This window comes from Varroa jacobsoni, unplaced genomic scaffold (genome assembly GCF_002532875.2).
Source record: "Varroa jacobsoni isolate VJ856 unplaced genomic scaffold, vjacob_1.0 scaffold_891, whole genome shotgun sequence".
NCBI classification, from domain to species: Eukaryota; Metazoa; Arthropoda; class Arachnida; order Mesostigmata; family Varroidae; genus Varroa; species Varroa jacobsoni.
In genome coordinates, this window is record NW_019213793.1 from 237,190 (window position 1) to 261,590 (window position 24,401).

Below are 24,401 nucleotides of genomic sequence, written 5' to 3' on the forward strand. Positions count from 1 at the left end.
TCCGCTTAAACCGTTGCTAACAGTTCGTTTACGGTGAATGATCATTCATCGGGAACGTATATATTGTACTCAATTAATAAGTATAATATAAATGTACCAAATGGATAGGTACAGTTAACGCTGTGCACAAAACCAGCGAAGTGAGCGCAACCTAATTTTATATAGTAATGTAGACTTTAATAAGATGTTTTTCATCACTGTTGCTATTATCACCGTTAGTATTACTATTATTATCATCATCATCGACGCGTCTCTTCCAGCAATTTAGGTCGAGTGATCAATCCAACCGTCAATGTTTCAACTGTCCACCCGACGACCCGTTCGTCGAAAACGCGCCCTTGCTGATGTATACGAAATTGCAGGACATTTTCTATCTATCGATATATCAGTAATACTATGGTTACGTTGTAACCATACACCGGGGCAAAAATGTGCCCAAGAGTAGGTGGGCCTTCGGTCAGAAGAGGCGAAAACATGAAAAGGCACCATCGATCTCGACGGTCTGAGCGGTCCAAACAGAACGCAGTTCGTCTAAATCAATATAAATACATTTTGTGGTAGGAAATATTCGGGTAATAATTTTGTTACTTGATTTAGGATGTAGGTAACGTACACTTTGCGAAATCATCGATCCTCGAAAATTTTTTTTTTTTATAATATTTCAGTTATTTATTCATTATCAACGAGGTTTTACTCTCCGACCTCGAAGTTACCTCTCTTTTCCTACTTCACATTAATTGATGCTAGACAACTATTATATATAAAATACAAGTAAAAAAACCGTGGGCCAACGAAAACCTATTGCTACTTTAATTTGTCCGCTGGTCAAACGAACGCTTTTTGCGGCATCTACTTGTGTATAAATATGTACGTAGCATTTTTTCAACGAAATTTAAACAATACGACCATTGCTCCTGGAGTAGGCATTCTTCTTGTTTGACGAATATTTTTTTCCATCGAAATTTATTATCCAAGTATCATCATGAGAGCGTCGTAGTTCTGTTCTTCACGATAGCCGGTCTTTGCGTTCATTAGTACGTAGTAGTTACTAGCTAGTCGAATGAAATCAGTAGAGTGTTCTAAGGGTTAAAAAAGCTTCTCGAAAAATACAGCTCCCATCAGGTTATCAATTGAAATATTTGTTAAAGAACATAGGGAAATTTCGCGTTCGACGAAAACGTGGGTGTGAACAAACGATAATCTAATAACAATCGGAACTCCTCTATTCTCTTCTCTAGCGGAGGAATTCTATCTCCGCTATAGAAGGGGCCAAGGAAAACCCAAATGATTGCCCCGTAGACATTACACGGCGCTAATTTCTAAACCACAGCAATTTTTCCAAGCACCGAAAAACTACCACGTGTGGATACCATTAAAAAGGCTGATAAGGCTTAAGATCTTATGCAAATAAAGAAGCGTTTTTTTTTTTTTATTTGATGGTCCCAGAGATACTGTACATGCGCCAGTATTACTATTGATGATAGATACCTAATGCTCGCCGGTGACAGCAGCAATGGCACTTTAATACGGCATCGTCATCGGAATACGCATCACGGAAAAACGTCTGTAGTTTTCTACAATAAGCGTAGTAGTATCTTTTGAGGTGAAAGAAAAGGCAATATCGATGCGCCTATGGGCAGGGGACGGATTTTATGCAAATAAAAAATGGCGGTAGCGGAAGATCAAATCAAGCTGCTAAATGAAGCAAAATGAAACTATAGTCAGAACGGCTGCAAGTAATCGAAAGACTGAATGCAGTGGAATAGGAGTAGACGCGAAGTGACCCATGTTATTCGGGCTCGAAGACATAGTTAGAAAGCTTATTTACAGTCATCTACGTTATCTTTACCATGTTGTCCCAACTCTGCTTTTATTTTGTTCCCTAAATTGCTTTCATGACACCTCTTAATGTATAGCGTGCGCCGGCTATCCTATCAAAGATGACCAAGTGGGATCTAGTAAAGGGGTCTGCAGTTATTTGTGGACATTCGAACTCTGGGATATCACTGTCTTTCCAATGAAATACTATAGCAACGGGTGTCGACCCGCTAGAATTCGAAATGCTTCTTTGTAAACCCTACTACTAATAACATTCTAACTAAACTATTCATGTTGATCAATTTCGCCAGGACCAGACAGGTCGGTCTTATAAGAACTATTTTCATCGGAATATCTTTACTTACATCGATTACAATGAAATACGTAATATTATGGGTATTAATTATTGATGTGGGCGCGTTAACGGGTGTCGTTCTTTCTCTATGCCAAATTCTGATATGTGGAAAAGTAATTAATAAAGTGATTGAGACATACAAACGCTAGATATAATACGAAAACGTTAATGACAATCATAAACAAATTGAACGATCTATCGATCCTCGGCGGGGTTATTACAAGCGTAAAAGCAATATTGACTTATAATTATTTTGATAGCCGTTGTCACGTTCTGTAATGATGGTTTCATGATAAGCAATCGAAGGAAGCAAAAGTGTTGCACGCTCATCGATGGCAGGTTCTCTGCGATAATCTTTTGCGCGCTGGTTCGAAATTTCAACAGTGTTTTTGGTCTATTTTCCATATAAAACACAACATAACTGACTGGGCCTAATATTAGGGCTGACTCAGGACACAATGCTATATTTATCGCAAATGCAGTTCCGCCCATAAAGGGATTATTTGAGTAGTATACAAAGAAAGGAAACGAACAAAACATTTTCTGAGATTAACTTAGCGGTTGTATCTTCTTTGTTCTCTGCCTTTCAGAAATGTCGAAACGAAGATTTCCTATTACCTGAATCTTGAGGTAAGTTATCTGCTATTCTCCATTATGACTACATACGAAAGAGATGGTTCATATGAGCGTCCAGTATGTTCTAATATACAGTGAATGTCCAATTATAATTATTTAATATCGGCACAGCGCTTATATTTATGAGAACTTCCGCGTACGCTTTTTTTTCGAACTTCTTTCCGGCGTCATTATACGCATCTTTACTGCTCTGAAAAATGCCGCCCTTATTGACCGGTATAGCATCGCAGCTACTAGACGATGGCAGAGGCTGACCGTTTTCATTGCAATGTTGTTGCCAGACTTTTCCAAATGGAAAGAAGTGCTAGGAACGACCTCGAGTTGCTTTCCTAATTGTTTTCCTCATATTGCACATTTCTGTGCTGTTAGCGCACTCATGGAGCCACATCATCAAATGGTCTTCTATTGGAGATATCTACATAGTCAAAGCAAACAATGGCGAGCTTTTTGATAGGATTAGATTACCGTTGTCTGTCAAGATGCAAGCATGTTAATTTTACAGACATCGCAACATGTCCGCTTGATTTGACAACCCATGTTCTTCCCCCCCACCGCCTTTCGTTTTTACAATAGTTAACGTGCAATGAGGCAACTTCGCTAACTAAGAAGGCATGCGTGGGGTAGGATAGTTAGGTTATCTTGCGGCGCCAATAAGATAGTTGTGGCGGCGGACTTCGGCATTCGTCACCTAAACAGACGACGACCCGTTCCCATCCACTGTCAGGTACTTCTCCGTAAGCGCGCCGATATGGGGTTATTATAGTATATGCTTAGGGCACAATTTTAGCTGCCTAGCAAATCTGAGATGCTTTTTTTATCGCTCATACTTGCTTCTTCTGTTGCCAGTTGTGCTATTGCTCCAAGGTGCCATTATGGCTGCTCCGCAAATCCTACACAATGGCCTGAATGTATTACACATTTAACAGTTAGTTGACGTAGAGTAGGATCACTGCAAATGGGGGATGACAACAAGCTAGCCAGTCTAGTTGATGTTTGTCTTGATAGCAGATTTTGAGCTTTGATACATAAATGCTCACATTTTGCTTAATAATTTGCTCAGTATTCAAACTGAAATCTCTATATATAACACATTATATACACGAGCAGGTGTATTTAGCATCGAACAGCGAAAACGTTGTGATTATGTAAAAGTTTACTTTAGAGTCAAGTTTTGTTACATGCTGTAACTTCAACCAGAACCTTTGCATGGCCTAGCGCCGTTATATCGGTTCTTTTATGCATGTCGGGTTTTTCAGTAGTAAATTAGGTATGTCATCCACCATCGGCCCATATATCAGTGTAACAGGTCGTATCCGTTTGCGGGTTTTGACGGAACAAAAAAAAACAATAACACAGCAGCAATCGTAAAGTAAGGGTAGCAGTCAGTCGAGTGGGTCACGCCGTGATGGGCGCTATCGATGACAGGGCACTTCGTTGGGAAGGGGCTTTGATGGTGGCACAGTCCTGATCCCTGATGCCTTTTCTTCACCGACTTCGAACACGTAAATAGAAAGGCGCACAGATAGCGCAGATCGCACAGATCGACATGCCACGCAAGCAAAGCGTCCTTGGCGAACTTTGCGGCATTTCGCGGCCGACAGTCGCCCCAGACGCGTGGACCAAAAATTGCCTGTTCACGATGTCCGGATAACATGCCGAGCGCCGCCAGATGGCGCTTGCCGTAAGCGGCAGTGGCGGGATGATCGGGCCGGTTTTATCGAATAGAGAACGATGTGTGTTGTCTCCTGATAAATAGCGTTACCTATAATCGTTGCGAGAAATTAAACGTACAATATTTGTTTTCCTTATATAATGATATCGTAGTATTTTTCTATACTTCTTTACTGCGTTAGTTAAGACACATTTATCTCAGCTAATTCATGTCATGCGACGAAACAATTTTATATGTCAGAGTCATCATCTGCGTAGAGTTTTGTAGTTCCTAGGAGCAAGCTCCATTTGAATGGCGAGGAATCAAGTGAAATCGACATGTCGCTTTACTTAGGTAGACATTGGTTCATTGCCCAGCGTAATCTGTCAACAAACATCATTGCTAGCAGTACTACTAACGCCATCTAGTGGGCAGCACAATGCAGCTCACTTGACGTGCATATTTGTTGGATATCGTTTCGTTTGGTATCTTCTCGCTGAATCTCTCTCACTCTTACCCGAGCGTTGCGTATTTGACAAGCGTTACGGCGAGCGACGACTGCTCGACAACGCTGCTGCGCAAACAATCGACTAAAGACCAAACAGACAGCAGAAGTAGCACTAATGGTGGTGTAACGGTAAAATTCGCGCGTTACTTAGCGCGCGCGCAAACGCCGTTGCGGTTGCTACTATTGCTGCTATAAAAACAGTAAAAAAATAGCCAGTTCCTCGCGCATAACGGGACTTCCATTACACTATCACAACCAGTACAACGACGATAGCGATTACTAATACTATACGATTATAGTTACTATTATAACTAGCAAAACTAGTTCAACTGACGACGGTGCTTCAGCTGCCGAAGAGACTAATTACGAAGGACCTTGATCGACATTGTTGACGTCTTTCGTCGCCGTCCCCTTTCGCACCGCTGCCAGCATCACACCCAACCCGCTCCGCTACACCCCACGACGCGCTACGCCGCTTCCATCAACTGGCCGCGCCACCATTGGCAAAAGCACGGAAGAACGATTGCCCTCTTGCCCAATGGATCAAAAACACACAAGAACAGAGCCACAGCAGCAGCAGAAGCAGCGGTAGCAGCAAACGCGGCAGTCTCTTTGGATGGCGCTTTCGTCAGTCAGTCCGTTGGTTCGTCTTTTGCGCGCTGCTTTGCCCCGTACCACCAGCGGGAGGCAGAAATAGTAACAGAAGTAGTTATTAGTCTACGGTCTTTCTATTCGTAGTGATGTCCTGCAAATGGTGAGTTGGCGGTGCCGAGTGTCCATCCGTGCGCTACTAACAGTCAACGCCAAGTGGTCATGTAAGTCCGGGAGGTCTATAGGGGCAATACGGCGGCACAAACGAGGCGTTGCGGATCGGGGCTAAAAGAGCGACCGAAGCAGCGGCAAACACGGAAGAGAAAATCTGCATGAGGCCAAACAGAGAGGAATAACGGGAGACCGACAAATAGGTTGAACAATTATAGGGGGATCGCAATAACAGTTAATGGCATAAGAGTGAAACAATGACTCCTTACTAGGAGGTGCTGCTATACACCAGTGAATCGCCAGTATCGAGGAACAGGTATCTCGTGTGTTCAATAATTGTAAGGGAGCCATGATGATGGTGGTGTCGACTATTCGAATGGGGTCTTTAAAAACAATGGGGCTAAATGTAATGAATATCAATGGCGAGAAATAAAATATGGCTTATTTCTGTACGTGTATGTTTACTGTATGTAAACAGATGTTTGGAAATCTGCAAAATGCCCTATTGTAACAGGAATTGTTGACTGGGTTGAATGTTGTACCATTGAATTCATATGCTTAATACAAACGGCAAAGTACCACTACAGCCGAAACCGTGCAGTTAAGTCAAATGGTCACAATCGCGTGATAGTAAGTAGCCGTTGATGCCCAATATGTATAATATTGTACATTAATAATTAAGCCGGGCTTACTGACCGTGTGTACCGTACTAGCTATCCTATTTTTCATTAACTATTAGATGAAAAGCATCCGTTCTAACAAGTTCCACTCAACACTTCGTTCACCCTAAGCAAACTTCTAGCTTCTTACAGCCAGTTCCGTTGATGCGTCTGCTTGCAATAGACTGTGTTTCGCTGATACGTGCTAAACCTGTGAAGGTTAGCGAAGACCTCTGAAGTGGCAGTACTGGACCGATCGTTCTTCAGCCGAGCAAACCCATTCAGTCAGTCACATGTGTGACAGATTAGAGCTGTCGCTGTACCCATTCTACACGCACATACATACAGATACACACCTGTAGACGCTGGGTCGGCCACAAGAGCGTACGCACAAATAGAGGATTATTCGCTAGGCACAGCATTAAGTGGCCAGCAATCAACTTTCCTAAAATGTGATAACGTTAAACGGCGAAGAGCGACAACAGTATCGCTAGCGAGCGTTTACTGCTTGACTTATTGACAGTGTTACTAGGATCGAACGTCGCTGCTGCTCTTGTCGTTGATCGACTTCTGCAAATGTCGCCGCAGCAGCAGCAGCTGCTGCTGGGGAAGCGGTGGGTAACATTGCTGTTATCTGTGTGCTGGTTCTGCTGCGCGCCGGCCGGACTTAATTGCCGAGCTCGTTTCGCGTTTGACGTTCGTCTATTCCGTTTCACTTGAGCGCTCGGCTGGTCGCTCCGTCAGAGATGCAGGGGTGGAGAGGGGTTGAGTAGATATTTTATGTCAAGGTTACCACTCATGCGACTGCTGTGAATCGGTGTAACAGTGTGACCGATGTGTTCGACTTCGTCGTCAGTCGTTTTTACGTCGGACAGTCGTCGATCAGGAGCTCCTACCGGCCGTTTGCCTGAAAGGACGGTCACCGGTGAGCGCCAGCGTTTAGCGAATGATGAGATTTGTTGGCTGACCTATACTGCTGGTGGGGTAAGGAGGCAGTAGCAATGTTATTATTACACTGTCAAGCAAGTTAGTCTACGTTGTTAGTCAGGTTTTAAGCGAAAGAAGCTGCTAATGGCCAATGGTTTCCATCATCTTTTTACTGCCATGCTGAATCGCGCGACTGATGCGTTACGAAGCCCGGCATTATCAATACAGATTTCATGCCTGGCACCGTCTGCAACAAGCGTCGCGTAACTATTTCAGAGATTCTTAATCAACAGATCACTAATCTAGTATCTGTGCTGGTTGAGGGAAACAACAGCTCTCTTGGGTGATAGGCGACGACGACGACAGGAAAACCTTCCTGAATCTTTTTCAGGAAGAGTGTTCTCCATCGTACACTGTTGACATACGCTCAGATTTTGTTCAGTGAAATAAAAGGCGGAAACTTATGAAACTAGTGAAATATTGGCTTGGTCATCGGATAAGGAAACACAACACAGCTATATCTAATTGCATTTTGCATACTTTTGGGCCTTTTTTTTCAGAACTAGATTTCTGTTTCTCGATGTGACACCATCGGCCTGGCCAAAATGAGGCCAAATACGTCGTAACCTATTGAAGTAGACCTTTCTACCCGCTGTCCGCCATTGAATCATTTTGACTTGCACCGCTAACATGTATTTCGCTTTTACATAACATCTCTATGCGATTCATATACGCACACGTCCATCTGCGAACGTACGCATCTATAGGAGAACAGACAATAATAACACAACAAATAATAGAAACAATCAGGCAGCATCAGTTGAAAGCCAGCGTGAAAAGCGTAATAAACTATCGTGAGTGTCGCCTTATTTACGGGGGTAAGATGAAAGGGCCATCAGCACCGTCAGCTATGCGCGTCAATTTCATTGAGCTCTGCGGCGCGTCCGGCCGCTCTGAGACGTACCCTCGACTGTGCACGCACGAATCACAAAACGATCCCATAAGCGCAGTTTTGCAGATGACGATTATAAAGATCGACCTGGAGACGTTTAAGGGCTGATCGAATAAATACATATGTATCACGAAGAAATTCGCCACGGGAGGGCGCCAATGCGGTACGCGCGCACGTAGCGTGTGGGCTTGCGGTATTCTGCCAAAACGTATTGATATTTGCAGACGAAAAAAAAAAGTTCAGAGGTGCGTAAACATGTATTGGAACAGCTATAGAACTGTGACGTATATGAACATTGTTTAGATTTTGTTTTGCTATTGCACAAATTCAGCTCGAGCAGACGTCTTAGGTGGCAAACGGCATACAGCGGGGCTATGGAAATATGTTTACTCAGACGCTATTATGTCACCCCATGGGTTTGTTCTTGTATTATTGGTCAGTGGTTATAGATTTTGTCAAATCTTAGAGTTGCAAGCTTCAGCGTACTTCGTTCGACATTCGTTCAAAGTTATATTATCCACGCAGTCACACTTCAGTGCGTCCTGCGACTATTTTTTTTTTCTCAAATATAAAATTAAATTATATTCTACAGATATGCACTAATCCTCTGTGGTGAATAGTGAAACCTATGAAATCCAATGTAGCTTTTTTCGTCGAATCGTACACAAAAGCGGCCTCCGAAAAGTCTTCTACGAAACTAATAAGACATCTATCTGCATGCTAGACGTGTGTTCTAGACCACTACGGACGGGATGCGTCGCTATGCGTTAAGTTTGGCTACAGATACGCGCACACCGGCACTGGGTAACCGGGCTGAGGCGTTGACAAGCCCAAGTCGCTGATTGGACAGAGCCGTTCAAAACTGATAGTCTCTGTATGTGTATGAATATCCAGCGCACTTGTAACCAGCAAAATTCAGTCTGGCGGGGAGCAAACGGACAGATGAACACACCGTTGATGTACTATACTGCGTATAATATATATGCTGTATAATACTGCGATAATCGTAACTGAAACAATGTGATAAATATTACCGTGCCAGTGGCCTTCGTCATGGTTGTGTGTGACTGGATTTGCTGGAGTTTGATGGTCGACTGAGCAGCTAGCTAGCTAGCTAGCTGATAGCCACCTTTTGCCCCGTTTAGGTGTCGCTTGGCTTTGAGGAAGAGGTCAGGGAAAAAACATCGGACACAATCAGAGCACACTAGCATAGCACCTTGACTGTACCCAATAAGGTGTACTGTGTCGTGCGTGCTCTGTGGTCCCAGCGTTGCAGGTCTCGGATTGATGTTGATACTGCTTGTCTGGTGCAGTTTCCCGCGGCAATTGTCATGTACTTGTCTCTATACATTTCTAATTTGCTGATTAAATTATGAAAAGGTGAAAAAGTCTTCGACTTGACTTGAAGCGACAGAGTACGAAGGTGATACATATTATGAGCGAGCTTGGGACGCAGGCTGATGTTTGCCCGTGGGCATCCATACAAATTTCAGGTGGAGAAAGACAGGCGACCGGCTTACGATCAGATGTGCATCATTTTTAGCCGACATGTGACGCTTTCATTAATTCGACTATTCAGAATCATTCTATAATTTCGGTGTGCACCAAGGAGCCGGCCACTTCTTTGCGGTCGTCCATGTTAGCTGGATTTGTTACCACCCATCCCTATCTAGAGATATGATTTGTCGCCTGACTGAAACCTGCTGACGGCGAAATAATGGAGTTTCTACGATACGCAAGATATAGATGAATTATATTCTAATTTATTGATCTAACCCGATATGGCGCTATTTTCAAAGAGGTTTCAATGAAATTTCTACTGTAGCACACAATTGCTGAATTTCCACGTATTCGAAATCATCGAGCTAAGAGACGTAAGCTTTTACGATATATGCTGGGTTGTTTTCAACGTCCCAGCGTCCTCCCGATGACTATTACAGGTTTCAATATTCTGTAACAATATTTACGTTGGCGGAGACGTTAGCATAAAATTCGTTGCAGCAGACCCTTCTGTTTTGGAAGTACAACTTCTGACTCTCTATCTATTAACACTAATTGGGTTCGGTCGCGTAAGCCCGTTCAGCAAATAAGAAAAAGTGTGCCATATATATATATATATATATATATATATATATATATATATATATATATATATATACACACATATGTAATTCATTTTTAAAAATTCGTTTTCTGTACGATTGTCACCACTTTGGAACCCACTTTACATACTAAATTCTAACAGAAACAACTCTTTGTGTTAGTGAAGATAGTTACACACATATAATAGGATCAAGGTAATTAAGGCCGATCATCAAACTGTAAACACGATCTCAACTAAACAGGGATGATCGTCTTCGAGAAGTCACTCAATAAAATATGTGGCAAGGCTTTTTTTTTTTTTTTTATCTTTTCGTTATTCCACTCAACTTCAATGATGATTACAGATATCTTAAGGCTAAACTATGGTCACAAGAATCAGTCTATTCAGGATACATTACAAAAACGATGACAAAAGGGTCGTCATGCATATAACTAGAACGTATTTGGCGCATGTACATACGTGGAAACGTCATAACATAAAGACAGTTGTTTTCGTTTCTTTCATACACACAGCTTGTTTGTCGAACTAAGCCCTTTAAAAGCCTTAAACCTCTAAAAGTGAGCCTTTGGCACCCACAAATACTCGTTCCTCCCGCCATCAATATGCCAGCCTGTTGAATTAAATCTCGACCAAACGAGCACACGATACATCAAACGCACACAGGCAGCGTCGTTCGCTGCGTCTCACTGTTTGAATATTACGAGGCGAAACCGGCGATATTTGAAAGATCGCGGCATTGCAATTCACCCCGCCCTTTCCTCCCGTACACCCCCACCCTCGTCATTCTCCATGCTTTCGCTCTTGTAACCGACTCTCACGTGCTATCATCGACATTTCAATAGATAATAGAGATTTAATTGAAGAGATCGATAAACTTCGATCTCGTCGCTCTGCCGCTACTGTTACCGGTTGTCGACAATCGAGCATCGTCGTGCCGAAACGGGTAGGACGGCAACAAAACGTCCACGTTCATACGTTTCGCACTTCGACGGCGGGGATTGTAATGGTGACGCCAACGGCGACGAAGATCTCCCCATTGCTCATTTCAGCTCTCGCCGCTAAAGAATGGCAAAGAATACTGCTGCCATTCCCATATGGACATTTCTCGTGAGCAGTCAGGCCGTGAGGCCGAACCGGCCCGGCCCAGCCCAGCCAGGCTCATGATGCTCCTGGTGGTCTTACACACACATACAACTAGTACCACTATTTGCTGCCGTTGTTGACCGCGTCCGCTGTGGTTGCTGTGACTACAACACATGTGTGCTTACTCAATAAATGTCTCAATAAATTACTTATTATTGGTATCGGTACAAGCAGCTGAACTGGTAAGGGTCGCTGTTGCCGTCAAAGATGATAATGGACCCCACTCAAAGGCTTCGTGTCCGTATAAACGTAACAATACGTGTTAGGGTGTGGTAACGGTAGCCATTGTTGCGTACTAGTCTCTGCATCATTCCTGCTTATTCTGATTATTGTTATTACGAGGATCGTGGCGATGGTGATTGACTCGACGAATATTTTGGCTAGTATTTCGATTTGTTAAAATCATTGTCGTTCAGTTGGTTTCGCAGTGTCTGTTTTAGATTGTACAGGGCATCAACGCTTCACTTATACGCAATAGACACCCAAGTCGAAGCAAGGATTGAACGGCCATCACGCGGTTAATCGACAAAATTACGGATACCATCCGTTGGACACGTTCACTTCTATCTGCAGCCACAGATTAACGTAGAACTAATTCGCTACGGGATGGTCCTTTTCCTTTTCTACTTCGTCATTGACGACGTCGCTAGTTGGAGCGCCACGACGACAAGAGCACTTCGTCAAACGCATTTCATACCAATAACGATTACTACTATTTTTTTTTAAATAATGGCGCATCGCGCACTCATTACCACCTCATCATCACGTAAACGGAAATTATCTGAAAAATGTAAATTGTTTACTCGAATGTATTCGGTGAGACTCGTGTGAGGTGGAGCCATTAGCTCCCGCAGTGGGTCAAGCTTCTGGAAACGAGTTCTTTTGAAAAAATCACAGCTAAGCGACAACCGGACACGTTTGAGGAACAGTTAAACTTTGCTCGTGTTACAGTTAAACTAAACAACGCGTCCAGTGATCAGTAATTAGATTAGCTCAGCCAGTAGATATAATCACAAGCTGCCTGCTGTGTAATGTCTTATATGTGTATTGTAAATGTTTGGACGCGACCACTCGGTACTAGCCAGACGAAAAACATCGCCTACTTATTTCTACATAGACAGTTAAATATTGAATCATACCAGCAAGATAGACAGCGTTTTAATAACCTATGCAATAAGCACTGAACATTTTGCTGGAGCGGCAAGAGGCCAACAACCTAAATGGTGAAACTCGATGGTAGGACGTCAAATCAGGCGTGGTCACCCGTACCACGCAACAAGATGTCCGGAAGGCCAGCTTCAAATCATGATTAGGATATCTGCTAAAGATATGTATCATTATTGTTCTTTAAGGAATCCATCCATGTTTCATGTGGCCTTCGCTGCTGCTCGCAGTACGCGTTGGGCAGAGATGAAGGCGCACAGACTGAAAAAACCTTTCAGTAGATTCACTGAGTGCATCGAAAGGTCGTTAATAATAACTGTATTAAATGTAAAAGAATGCAGACATCAACCTAACGAGAACCGGCAACAGGTTAACAGCCATCGGACATCGAAGGTGTTGTCCTCGTCGTCGTAAAAAATACCAAATCGCATTAAAAATTCTAGTTCTAAGCGTGGCACATTGGCTTGCCGTCGGCAGTCCGTCGTACTGCCTACGTACTTGCTACGCAGTTTTTAATTATCGTCGTCCTTTTCCAGCCAACAACAGTTAAACTATAATATCTATGCGGCTGAGCCTTTTCTTGGAATCTAGTTTATGGGCTGTATGCGCATAGAGCGTTTAAATCCCTTTTTCTTAATTTATTTTTTCATTGCTGTGATTATTGCCCGACTATGGGGTTCGTCTCTGCCCATTTAGAATAGGCCGAAGGCTGATTTGAAGATAGAGGATTTAGCGAACGTATTCATATTCAGTTTCTTGTATATAGATGGGCGCCTCAATATGACCACGCACCATAGCGACGGTAATGGTGATAGGGAATTTTACATGTCAGCGCGAATTGACATAACCACCATTGGTCGTCATCTTAGTCACCGGAAATATATTCGTTTCCACCTCTTGTGCTTTTGATCTTTTATCATTTGTTATTCTGAAATGGACTGTTACAGAATGAGGCTTACTTGAACGAAGTACGACGAAGGGGTTTTTTACTTCGCTCCGACGTCAGAAGCCCGATGGTACTGCAGGTCCGTCTGACTCGGATAAGTGGCAAAGACTTCTGACCTCAGTTGAACGGCTCGGACAAGTGCGATTTTGGGGAGTTGCGCCGTACAGGGTTTGTGTGTCATGTGGCCTGACCTGAACCGGTTCTCTTTTCCGCAATGGACATATCGAGGGTAGCGCCTTTCAGCTACTAATTAAATGGTAGCTTGTTATTGACTCATGTTTCTGTAAACTTACCAAAGAGAAAGAAGCGAACAGATTTGCCGCAACCCTCCACGACGACGATGTCTCATTATGCGATAACAATACACTAGAGCTCTTATTGTTGCTCTTCATCGTTGGCTACTGCACTTGCGCTCGCCATTGTTGTACCAAACTCTAGAAAAACAAAAAAGCTAACGCCAACGCGGTGTTGACGTTTTGACAAATTTTAGATAATTTTTACATATATACACATGTGTGTAGACATATAGATACGAATCAATAAACGAAAAAGGCCACAAAATGTACGAAATCAACTATTAAATGCCTCGTGTTTCGGGGATGCGGGTGGGCGGCCGTTCGGACCGAACTGCGGTCAGCGGCTGAGTGTCGGATCGTGCAGTGCCACAGTATCGCCTGACGCTTGCTGTCGCGTCAGTATTGCACATCCGCCGCCAGCGATGACGTGTTGAGCAACTAAAATGGTCTGTTCGTTATTTTCAATTCATTGCCGGCGAATCAATTTCAAAGCGGAGAGGACTTTTAGCTCATGTATCGACGAATCCGCATGCCGTCGCCGCTTCTACATTGTCTCGTGGTTAGTCTTTCTCTAGATTTTTTGTGTCGTTGTTCTCCATTTCTCGCCAATCTGTCATGGCCGCTTTTCCTTGGTCGGTTGTCGTCGTCCTTTGCTCTCCGCTTCGTATTATCTCGTCCGCAACCAAAATCACTAAGCCCACTCTTCGTCACTTATCCTCTTGTCATCACCGACGGCTCCCTCGTGCATGTGTTTCTCTCTCTCTCTCTCTGATGTCTTATGGTCGTACCTCGTTCTTTTGTGAACCCTCCATCGCTCTTTCTCTTTTTTTCAATCGCATTTCTACCACTTCAACGGAAGAAAGTACGTTTCGCCAAAATCGATCTGCGAACGTGTATGTGTGTGTTTATCTATTAGCTTCTTGCCCGTGCTGATATCAGTAGTGGTCATGTGAACGCTTGTGCCCATAGTGTTGTTAGCAAAGGCGGCAGTAACAACAACGTCAACAAGCTTGGCAACAGGATCCACAGGATCGAACCAAATACTCGACCAGCTGATGTTCGACACGTTACGATATAAATACGTTGCAATACCTTTCGAGGAATGGGTCCGCCTGATTTTTCCCTGGCTAGCCTCCACAGAGTTGTCGGTCATTCGTCTACTATACGAGTAGGTTTGCCTGGCCCTCCCAGCACTAGAGTCGCCGTCGCGTCAATCGGCGTTTCTACTTCACTGCTATTTAGCGTTTCTCGACTTCGGCAGCGGCGATGACGACTGCAGCAGCTGCCGCCGCCGCCGCCGCCGCCGCCGCCGCTGCTGTGGCATCAGTGTGGGGCGTTCTGATTTGTGGGTCTCCCGCCGAGAGAGACTCCTAAGAGCGAGCGGTAGGCCAACCAATTCTGCTGTTCAACCTATTAAGCGCCATAGTTGCCGGTCGGCAATTGAACCGCACCGAACTAAACCGTGCAATGATTCGCACTTCAGTTCGAACGCATCCACAGGGTGGTCCAGCCGTAACTACAAGCACTATTGCTGCTACTCGAGTGGAAGAGACCACGAGTAGAGCCAAACGGACAGACGGCGTCGATCCCGATATGTATCAGCAGTTGAGTGAGGAACTATAGACAGCTTTCGACCGCAAGCCGGAGACGATCCGACGATACTCGCCGACATAACGTGAGTTTGGCAGGCAGTGGTCGTCGGAGGATGGGTGGCCGCTGACATCCCTTCTCTATAAAGCAGCAGCTACGCAGAGTGTCGACAGGGAAGCGGTGATATAGCGCCGAAACCCAACGGCCAATTGAACTGACTGGAGAACATCGGTGTCCAGCTCGGTCTAGACTACGACTGACCTGGTGTTTATTAATACCACTATTTTTCTCTCCTCGCTACTACTTTTGCTGACACCCAGCGCCGTAAATCTCGGCACCAGCAGCAACAGCGGCGGCTGCCTTGGCGATCGCAGTGGTTGGCCCTCAAAAATTGGCCCAAGTGGTCAGAGCTCCAACATATCGATGTATCGAGGTAGATCTGCGCGTCCCAATGTGCGCAGTGCTTCACTCAAACCAATCCTACTTCATTTATTCTCTTGCCGATCGCACTGGCAACAACGGATCCCGTATAAAAAATGTCAGCAATACCGCAAGCGCGTGGCTGACGCGCGGTCAAATCCGGTGCTTTTGGCTGGTTGAGATGATTAGGTCTACAAATATCTATACAAGCGTATATTATTTAAGAGAAAAACTTGGCATTTTCGACACAAGCGTTGAAGCTTCAAAGACAACATCTCAACCCAACCCAGCTTGAAAATCACTTCTTCAAGAGTATAGTAACGTTATGGCAAAAAAACTACTTGTGCACTCATTCATACATTACGTCATTACGACCGAAGTGTTCCAAAGGAACGTTATAATAGAATTTGAGGATTCAGCTCATCTAATAGATGGCAGTACACATGGACACCTGTCAAAGGAGATTTCTTTCGATACAATATATTTGTGATCAGAACAACCTAACCACGCAAGTTGTCGACCTTTGCATCGCTGGGTATAGTCACCTGTACATACGCCGAGTGTCGACCTTGTCCGCCCTTCTATAGAGAAACAATGCCGACACTTTTTAAATAGGGAAGCTGTTGTCGCAATGCGCGCACTGATGTTTCACAAACCGTTTGCAACTACTATCTTCTTAGAAGATAGCCATTATCATCATCGTCAGCGTACTGTCAAAATTCGCCTGTCATAATTTGAAACAGCTGAAAATTTCAGCTTTGTTTTACTGTTTAACGCCTTTCTAGGTCTTCTAAAAGTCCTTCTATCTTGGGAAACGTGAGGCTGAATCAGCCGCCTCTTCAATGATGGGAATACTCCCACGATAAGAGAGCTTTGGACCGTTGTGGCTTTCGCTGTCCCTTGCCGTCGCTACCGCCAACGCTTGAACCGTATCGAGCCGCGTTGTCTTCCCTCCGTCTCGGCCTAAGGCGTTCAAGTTTTACTGTCCTTACGGCCGTAACGATCTGTAGAAGTTAGGCCGCTTCACATCTTGCTGCTGCTGCTGCTGCAGGATTTGTCCAACGGAAGAAAGCAACATGCCATTAGTTCAAACGCCTTGTCCTACAATTCTGACAGCGCTCTTCGAAACAGTATTACTGCTATAAGCGTATCTGCTATTATTTTAGGTATTCGCCGCCGTCGTCGTCATTGGCGTCAATTGTCGTCGCGGCATACTACCTCGTCGACGCTCTCGGGACAGGCAAACGAGAGCCGGACAGGAAGGCCTGGCCGATGAACGCCATCACTCGTGAAATTGCGTACGACAGACGGTAACCAGTAAATCGCTCACGTAGGAATTAATCGACACGCACATACATTGTGTAGCGTATAGGTGACGATGCTAGTCAACAATTTACGTTTTCGTTCATGGCTTCAACAATGCTATTCAAAAAGCCACACCGTCGGATTTTCAGCGCAGTGCAACCGGCATGCGCCCTCGACGATAGCCGATTACCCACTGAACTGTTCTAGCCTAGAAGGACGTGGCCTGTATTCTGCAATCGACATGATACGATTCAGCCTGGTAGCGGCCAGGGACGCAGCCGAGAAGTAATCAAGAGTCTCGAGAGCACAAACTGGCAACATATTTGTGAAACAGATAGCAGCAACCTGCTGTAGCGGTGGATCCCCCTAGGCGATCGCATCAGGCGAACTGACGCTGAAATCCGTTGAGTTCAGATTTACGGCACCGACCGGTTCCAGTTCGCTACCGACGATTGTACGGGCACAGCATGACTGGCGATCGAGCCTAATACGGAGCATGAGCACAACAGGATAATGGTGGCAGTACATTACACGGAGCCACATACATTCGCGCGATAGGCGACCCAGCAAGCATATCATGAGCGTATTATGAGTTTCCGCCTGCATCGCTACAAGCGCCGTTAGCTTTACGTAGCGTTGGCGTTAGCATCGACGTCAGATACTGCTCGTCGACTACGCTACATTAATGAATTCCTCTCATATTCATCGGTCAAGATTCGCCGATATTCTAGGCAAATCGGCCTGACACAGCTGCTGTTTCTAATTCTAGCATTACTCTTCAGATCCGCCTCCATCTGTCACACTCAGACATGCATTTGTCAACTTGTGTTGTTCTATTGCTTGTACGGAACGTTCATCGAACATCGCTTGTGTGGTGTTGGCCATAATCCGAAGACACCCGCGTTGCTTTTGGGTGCACGGTCAAATTTTAACGAATCGTTGCCATCCAAATGCGTTTGATCGACCCTTCAGGTGCTTTTGTTAGTACAACTTTTCGGTTGTGAGTACATAAATTCAATACAAAATTGGCGCGCTTTTTCCTCAGTCGTCTGTTTCGCTTGCATCGTATAGCTGGCAGCGGCGCTCTGACCTGTTTAGCGGAATGGCAGAATTCTGTTCTTCGGCGATAACGACGATTCATTCATTGTGTCAGTATGTCAGTATCTGTTGACTGCATAGATACGTAGGTGCCGAGATGTATGCCAACTTGTGCAATTCGGTTTTGACCATTGGCTATATCGGAACATTGGACGTAGATAGACGGTACTGAGATAGGTGTGTAGTCACAGGTTATCTCATCAAACCTCTTGGACGCATGCCGCTCGAACGAGTCGACGGGAGGGATTCCGTTATGAAACACGGATTCTGTTCCGTAAATCAAGCATAGTGAAGCTCTCATCATGAATAGCTGTGAAGTTCAGCTGAGCTGCTAGATCTATGAATATTTTTTTTATATTTACGAATGAGTTGAGGTCGAGTCAGGTGGGTGTTCGTACGATCAAAAGAGGCTAAAACGCCGTGAAGGATGAATGCTCGTACTGAAGGTCAATTGAACACGACCTAGTGCATCTGATGTACGTGCACTGGGTACACGGTTGCAAGAAAAATGAAAACTAAATATTTCAGAAGACACTGTGCTCAAATACATAGCGATAAGACATTTTGTAGTTTCTAGGTATGAGGCTGTAGGGAACGGCATCCATCCTGGATCATTTCTATGTATCGTATCGACGATACGATAATTACCGCGGTCGTAAACATAGCTAAATCATTTTAAGAACCCGCTTATTCATTATCTTCCTGCTGCTGTTGTTGTGATGACGGGTATTTGTTGTTGCCGGTCACATTGAAGCCTCTTGGCGCTTGTTGTGATTGCCACTGGACGCATAGTATCATCATGAATGTCTGTACGACAAACTAACTGAACTCACGCTCGCCCTGAGTAGTAGCGAAAGGTGCCCTCAAGAGGGCGGCAGTAAAAACGATTCCACGTACAGCCCAGAAATATGGTGGCGCACACAGGGGCACATTGTAGACGCACTGATGATCGATATATTTAGCATCGTCATCATTATCCACTGACGACAAAGACAACTGCAACCAGGGATTAGTAGTGCAGTATGACCCACTGCGGCGTTCGGCTCCACAAATGGCGCAATCAGTGTGTTCTGGGCACGCTTGTGTGGGCACAAGACAACACAGCTTTGTAACGGTGCTTGCCAATAGATTATTCATTTTTGTTGTGACTGCTTATAACGTCCATTCTTCAATGGCGTCGACGCACTTTTTTTATCGGAACTACTCTACAACGGTGGCGCTCGGTTCGCATATAGAATACTATACTGAACTCACCGGGCTTCCTGCTGCTGGCAGTAAAGAACAAACGTCAGATTGGGGGTCTCATCGAGTCAGAAGCACCGATTCAGAAGATGTGGTAACGGCGCAGATCGTTGTCAAGGGTCTTTATTTGACGCGCAGATAACGCAGGCGCGTTAACTACCAAGTTTGACTCACAAGATGTCTAGCGAATAACAAACGTAGCCACCGCTGAAACTTAGTATGTCTGCTGCGATCGTTCCTATCGGAACTTGATTGATTGGAAAATAAACCAAGTTCGTTGGCTTATTCTCAAAATGGTTCATATTTGCCGGTATCGAGCCATGTGAAGTGATTCGGATCAGTCTGGTACTGTCGTTGCACAAAAATTCATCTGCAAAATTAACAACGGCCTATGTGTTAGGTACAGGCACGCCGGATTCTGCGTGCGTTTAGACTTTGCACTGATCACATCCATAGCCACAAGTGGAGCAGAATACGTGGCAAAGAAAATCCCATTTGTAACTCCTCTCCGTTGATCACGACGCGCCGTATCCGTCATCATTACGGCTGGCCTCTGTTGTATTAGCAAGACACCGTAAAAATCAAAGGTGATTACATCTTCGCACAGCTAACAACCGCAGCAGGACGCCAAATTGGCCCTCACCATGATGACTAGCTGTTATTTTGAGCCTAACGTTCAATTCCTCTATCACCTATTCAACATAAAGCAGAAACAATATGCTGCTACCACAGGACAGATGCGCTCGGCCGGAATCATCTCGATGACGGTGACAACGATTTGAAACAGAAAAAAGCAAAGCAAGCGATCAACACAGTCGAACGGCCGAATGTATTGGAAAAAGACATCATTGAAAATATTAATGAATAAGTTAACTTAACTTGTTTTAGTTATCATGTCTAATTGATTTTGCTTATCCGAGCCCACTGACTTAGAGACGCCGCTGAAACGATGAAGTCAGGACGAGGATGAATGGCAAAGGGTTTTAGAAATCGTGCCTAGCTGACACATACGAAATATCCTGATATCCTAGGCAGTATGACCCAGGCAATTGCTAAGGTGCTCTTCTCCCACTGACTTGCGTCTTGTCGACAGGAAATGCAACGTCTTGCACCGAACTACTTGAAACCCCTCCCACCCTCTTGATCGCCGCGCCGTAATGTTCTGGTGCAATCAAAATGTGAATGTGTGAAAGTTCTCGTCAGATTTTACCGTAAGTTCTTATAGTGTCATTTTGTAGTTTTTGCTTGACATGGGGAGTGACGAGCAGGTACTGCTAGGTGATACCTGTAATCAGTTGTTGTTGATAAAATGCCGGTCCGCCCTCTCGCCCACTGACATGTGCTTTTCATTGGTTTTTTTGTTCGCCGTAGACGCCCATCACCTCGACGGTATCACCATCAGCGCCGATATTAACTAACCTCGTTATCTCTATTGGATAACCAAATTGTAGTAGATCTGTGCTTGCTGGGGTGTAGTTGTTGGGATGAATTATTCCGAATCCGTTTACGACGCCAGCCATAGCGGCGGTTATCGATTGTCGATCGCTGCTATATTTTTGCGACTGTTATTGTTTTGAACACAACAGACAACAGATTGGATCAATCCGAGGCAATAATAACAACGGACAAGACAACATTGCCCACTGACGAGGCAGGTGGTCGGAGGTCTGTCACCGTAGCGCTGCCGGGACGTCCATCGAAGGGACCTTTTGCATAAATAGGGGCAATAGCAATGACAGCCACAACTATCTATGCAATAACAATCACACTATGCGTTTGATTGCCGTGAAGCGGGCATTAACGGTAAAATACACGTTGCGAGTTGTCGTCGTATCGCACGTACAGGCGCAACGCCCCATATGCCGATTTTTGAACAGTATTAGGCCATGTGCGGTTAGGTGCGTACGGCAGCAATGGGTTTCTTTTCATTTGTCGGATGGTCGGCCAGCGGCTGCCGGCTACGGGTTCGTTGGCAAAACACCAACGAGCGGTGCTGAGATGTAATCAGACATGGGAGTAACATCGGCGGTGAAGACAGCAGACAGCTGCAGAAAAGCCATCAGCTAGCTTAACAAGACGTTAAATCAATGAATACGGATAGTAATATTGTGTATATATGTGTTATTGTTGTATCAAGTGCGACAAAAATAAATCTGTAATAGTGTTTATGCGTCGCGTATACGTGCGCGATTTCGACAAACAGACTTTGATTATATATATTAAACAGAAAACCTTTACATCGGATTGTCTTAGATTGAGCACAATTTATTCCTTGTTTGGATTATATAGCGGGGTTGCTGTTAGATATTGATGGGATCCCCAAACGGTGCTGGACCAACACTTTTGAACTTGTATCAAATTGATCATTTACGCGCATCGCTCTACCTAGGAGGACTCAAATGAAAAAACCTAATAACTGCGAAGTTGAACACTTGACGAGCTATTGGAGAGGCGTGGATGTCCGCGAACTAACGTTCATTATTGTTGCTAGGTTCGTTACCAAACCATGGATAAATGATCATATAAGAAAGGAACGAAAGGGTTACTTTCAGGAGCGATCTCTTAGTGGGCGCTGAGCAAATAAAATTGTTATCTGGTGCAGCAGTTCTTCTTTTGCTTCAGTTTACCTCCGGTAACAGCCTTCAGGTTCAGCTCAGCTGGCCGGGAACATTGGGAGTCCTTCGAGCTTGAGACCTGCTGCTGCCGTTATCAGCACCTACGATTTCCTGCTAACGATTGTAGAACGGTGCCATTTGTAACTGCGACTAGATAAAATAGGAGAGAAATAAATTGGAGGATTACGTGGCTTGAAAGGAACGTAAACTTGTATAGGACTTAACGTGCATATCATTGGTTGTTGTTATTGTTGCCTTGGCCAGTGTTTGCCACTCCTTTAAGCTAGCCTTTGGAACCGGGAGTAGAATGCTTGCCCTCTGAAGCTGCCAATTGGTTAGTGGGGTAGAGTTAGGGATACCGGGAGGGCAAGCAAGTCAGTCTATCAGTAGCTTTCACGATAATCATCATCAGAACATAACTCCTCTAATAACGGCCATATTGGTTATAGTACATGACTCAGACGACACTGGCTATCTGGCGAGCAACTATTGTTGACAACAACTATAGAGTGACGGTGAACACGCCGAAGACAAACAGCGTACAGCTGTTGGCGCTTAACGAGTTAACGCTTTCGATTTTGCACGAGCTGTATAGGCTGTTGTTATAACTTGCCCCGTAGCTGAGCAGTGGCCACCCGAATTGACTAGTGATATTTTCTCACGTTTTTTCGTTGTTACCGCCATTATTCTTATATATTGATTGCAGACAGATTCAGCTCTGTCTGCTTATCTGTCTATGTTCGTAGTTTCTACCAACCAGCACCCGCAACCGCGTGCCTGCCACGACGTTAATGTTATTGTTGCCGCTGTTTACGTTGCAGTTCTTCGTCGTCATTGACGCAACGGCCATAGCTGTTGCCGTTGCCGTCTTTGTATCTTACATTTGGCTGCGTGTGACTGCATAGGCAGACAGGTGCTGGTGCACGTTACCGCTGTTTTTTTTTTCGTGTTTATGATGTCTGTATGAATGAGTTTGTGCGTGTGTATGTGCCCGCTTTTGTCTACTGATGTTGGCTGTTACTGTTGCTCTCAGGGCTGGGCAAAGACGGAAAGTTTTGCTAAAGTGTAGCTGGCTATTTTGTTCATCTATGTGACCATGTATCTATCTTTCGATTTACCTACTAATCTAGGTAATATGTGTAATACCGGGAGGCAGCAGGGTCCCCCCTCACCTCCCGCCCGCCACTGTTCGACGTCCAAGATGCTGCCCCTCGATTCTCGATCCCGTCGATGCTTGATCTCCTCCGCCACTAGCACCATCATCACCAGTGGCGATCAGTGCTACAGCACTGGGTCGACGGCGGTGGCCATTGCTATCCTGATGCTGGCGGTGATGCAATCTGGACAATGCCAATCAGAGCGCGACGCGTTCGCGCAAGAAAATACGAAATAATAATATTAACAACGAAGACGTCCAAAACAGCAGCAGCAACAACAATGATAATAACGACGACAACAATAATAATAACGGTGATGAACATCGCCATCTGTTGTTGTTGTTATTGCTGCTGCTACTTTCGTCCTCGCGTTCGCTTTTTCCGTAGTCGTTGTTATCGTCCCCGTCGTTTTTGGTTCATTTCGAAGGGATTCGCAATGGTGGCACGAGCGCTGTGGGGCGCTTGCTTTTGCTATTGCTCTATAGATGAAATCGCCCCCACGGCCCTGCCCATTCGCACCATCATGGATGGACGACGAAGCGCAGCACATCGATGAGCGGCTGGTCGATGCCAATGTGCAGTGTCCTTGCCGGTTCATTCCCACCCTACCTTTTCCTCCGCTACCTTGCCCCTTACCGCAGACCCCCCAACTGGACTTTGGCAGCTCCCCGACAGACCCCTACTTTGCCCGAACAGCAACAGCTGACAGGGAGCGCCGCTCTTCCATAAGGACACAGCCGGCAACACCCAATAGCCTGGAGTGATGATATTGATTCTGCTGCCGCCGCCGCCGCTGCCACTGCCGTTGTAAGTAGGTGACCACTGTTCTTTGTCGCGCGCCTTCATACGACTGCGTCACTGTTGAGCTGAACCCTTTGGTCGGTCGGCCTTCCGCCACGCTGCGTATTTGATGCCAGATAGACACAGCCTTATCGTTCGATGCGTGAAGGTGAAACTGGGACTTTTTCCCTTACAAGGGGGAGAAATGTAATGAGTTTTTGTTTAGCTTTTCGTCTTTCGGTGAGATATTTATCCTATTAATTTTAATATATA

The 24,401-nt window shown here is 45.0% G+C and overlaps 1 long non-coding RNA gene across 2 annotated transcripts in view; it reads left to right on the forward strand.

The window, feature by feature from the left end:
• The first annotated feature begins 2,761 nt into the window (after positions 1 to 2,761).
• Positions 2,762 to 24,401, forward strand: part of LOC111264734 (uncharacterized) — a 37,246-nt gene continuing 15,606 nt past the window's right edge. For both annotated transcript variants that reach the window (XR_002683037.2, XR_015312775.1), the window contains exon 1: positions 2,762 to 2,803. This is a non-coding gene — a long non-coding RNA (uncharacterized LOC111264734). The remainder of the gene's footprint in view (positions 2,804 to 24,401) is intronic.